The sequence below is a fragment of the Pinus tabuliformis genome, chromosome 9 (assembly GCF_031772625.1).
Source record: "Pinus tabuliformis cultivar Carrire ecotype Pingquan chromosome 9, CPIR1, whole genome shotgun sequence".
Classification (NCBI taxonomy): Eukaryota; Viridiplantae; Streptophyta; class Pinopsida; order Pinales; family Pinaceae; genus Pinus; species Pinus tabuliformis.
Window position 1 is genome coordinate 1,344,798,555 of NC_142307.1, and position 3,331 is coordinate 1,344,801,885.

Consider the following 3,331-nt stretch of genomic DNA (forward strand, 5'->3'; position numbering starts at 1 on the left):
AGGAAAGGAAGCAACTTTATGGAAAAATGCAGGAATTAGGGCAGATTAGCGAAATATGGCGAAAGAGTGGGGAAAAATTTGAGAGATGAACTGGTACAGGTAGTGTTATGGAGGAATGATAAGTTGGGATGTTTTACAAGAGAGCTACACACTTACTTCTCAAAACTGACCAAAGCAAAAATCGAAAAATAGAGTTTTGTCTATTTTAACCTAAAATCTGACCTAAAACCAGAGAAATGCTGAACAGTACTTCATGAGTAGAAAATTATGCGAGAAAACCATGGTACATGAACAAGAAATGATCTAAGCATGTGAATCCAAACTAATATCAACTTCTCCAACTCGAAATATCACACTAGCAATTGCATTGGAAGAGCAAAGACTGTGTTTTTGGTGGCAGCAGTAGTGCCTTGACCTCAAATCATGGTCCCAAGGAGGGAGAAAGGAGATCAAGACCTGCTGGTAGCCTTTTTGGATCTTTTTCTATTACTGCAGCAAACTACTTAAGCAACTTGAAGCAAGAACAACTATTCTAACCATCAAAAGCAACCTAATTTAACAAAGCAAGATTAACCTAAACAACAGAAATTATCTTATGAATGCAAGAAAAAGCATATAAATACACAAAGGAGGTGCTGGGCACTTGGGTTGGGCCCTAACCCAAGAGCTTCAGCCCTCTAGGAAAGATCAGTGTTGGTTCAAAACTGGATTCATCTTCATTGATAAAAAAATAATAGCAGTTACATCACAAAACTGTCTTCAAAAAGAGCTCGAAAATGGCTGCACAACAATTTAAAAATATACTATGAAATGGATAACCTACTGAGGATTGAAGCCTTCTTATTTAGACAAGTGGGGACTCCCAACAGTCCCCCTAAACTTAAGGAACTTGGCTGCCTGGAACTGAAGATAACAGCAGCCCTACTTGACTTGCTCGGCTGCCCCTTGGAATCATCAATGTGGGCCTTTGCACTCCGAGCTGTTGATGAAGAATTCAAGGAAGGGGTCATTTAATGAAGGGGACATCCCTCCTATAAGTCCTCATCCCTGTTTCCTCAAGTTTGGCTATCATTTTGCTCCTAAATTCCTGGTCCTTGTCCAAAATTGTCCAAAAAATCTGCAATAAACACTCATTAGACCACATGGCAAAGTGACCATCCCCATTCACTCTATTGACATAAATATATTCAAAAAAATACACAAAACTATTGAGAATGGTGGATTAAATGAAAATAATAGGCATAATGAGCCCATATAGTTACCCATTTCTGGGGCTCATCATCACCCCCCTGTTGAATGGGTTGCTCATCCTCTGAGCAACTAATCCAGTTCTTCATCTTTAATAGCTTTAACAGCTTCCCTGACATCCCAAGCCTCTGATGTGATGTCTTCTTCTCTGTCATGAAAACCTGCTTTCCTATCCACTTCCTCCCATTGTTTCTATTCTTCCTCCTCCTTAACCCCTTCCAACAGTCCTAACAGTAGTGGAGGACTGAACTTAAGACCAATCCAGTTGGCTTTTAAGTTTTGCATTGATTGTTTATATAGAGGCACTCTCATCATAGCTTCCCTCATTCTGGTTGGGAAGTGATACTCCCTGATCTTTAGGCTATGTGACAATGTATTCCACCTCCTCATGCATGCATGAAGGCAGTCATCGCCAAACAATCTCTCCATATCTTCAAAATGAGCAATGGCTTGTGCTTGCCTGTCAACATAATCAGGGAGAACTTGGGGGTTGGCTGCAAGGTGTTCATGGGCATAGATGAGAGCCAATGGCTCTGCTGGTTCTGCCCTTATCATTAGGGGCTCACTTAGCTCTTTTGCCATTATCTTTTGAATTTCCCCTACTCTCTTTTCCTCATGGCTCATCTAGGAAGCCATAGCCATGAGTTGTAGGTCTCCCAATGCAGCATTTAGATCCCATAAGTTCATGTCTGGAAGTGCCATATTGTGTAGGTAAAATTCTGCTAATTTGGCTTTATCCTCGGCTGAACTATTATCACATAAATGCATAAACTGACCATAATCTTGAAATGGGATGGTGCCCCTCTGGGCCAATGTTTTAATCTGGAATTGGAGCCACTGGTCTTTGAGATACAGTGCATAGGATCTAGTTGGTTGTCTGCACTGCAAGGCCTCCATTGCCTAGCTAGCCATGCAGGCCATCTGGGCTTCCTTTTCCTGCAATTGTTTTTTCAAAATTAGCACTTCAGTTGCTGCCTGAGACTCTCTTTCTTGCTATTGTTTCATCAGCGTTTCAACATCCGTCTGTGGTTCTTCTTCTTGTTTTTGTTTCTGTGCTACTTCACTGTCTGCTAGGGGTCCTTCTTGTTGTTGCTACCCTTCCAAGGTTGGCAGCTTGTCTCCCCTTTGAGGTTCCTGTTCCTGTAACTGCTTTTTCAGTAGTTCATTTTCTTCTTGTAGTTGGGCTCTTCTAATGCTCTCTGTGTGCCTTACCATGCCCAACTCCCTGCTCAACTCTCTTAACTTGTTTTCCATGTGCCCTATATCTTCAACTCCTTTAGATTTAGCAATCTGCATCTAGGTGTGGGTTCTGACCCTTTCTTGTTCTAGTTCGAAGAAAAGAGGTACAACAAATTTTTGTGGGATGATCTTCCCACCTTCTAGAAGATTGTAATAGGAGCCTAAATTAGGCTGAGGGCTTGGCTCAGGTATTTCCTTTTCCTTTCCTTCCTCTTGTGACTGTTCTTCTGCCTGCTTTTCCAATTTTTTAGTTTCTTTAAGCTTGGCCAGTGTCTCCTGTAGAGAGGTTTGAGCCTCCTGTAGGACTGCTTTGGAGTCCATCAATTTGATCCTTTCCTTCTAGGTGGAGGTCTTCGGACTCCCTCTCTCGTAGGTGATAGAGATTTTGGAGGGAGATTCCTCCCTTGCTACAGTAGGTGCATCTTCAATGGTAATGGGTTCTTTTGATGGTGGCTGGGGCTTGCCCACCTTAATCCTGGTGCTCCTCCTGGCTTTGAAATACATAGATGTTTGTCTTTTTCTTTTTCCCTTTTGCTTAGCTGGAGTGCTTAATGCAGCAAGCACAGCTGCTGCTTCCCTTGCCAGTGTTTCAGGGGATATTTCCTCTTGCTGTTTTTCTTCTTTACCCTCTACAATTTTTCCTGAGTATGTTGTTTCTGCTTTTGTCTCTGCTGTCTCTGGTGGTGTATTTTATTTTTCTTGCTGAGTCTCTACCTCTCCTGTGGCAGTCTTTTTCTGAGCCTTCTTGGGCTTCTTTTTCTCAGCTTCTGTTCTCTTCCTTTTCTCTGCTTTTGATGTTGTTTTCCTTCCTGCCTTAGGTGCAACTGTGGTTTTGTCCGGCTTC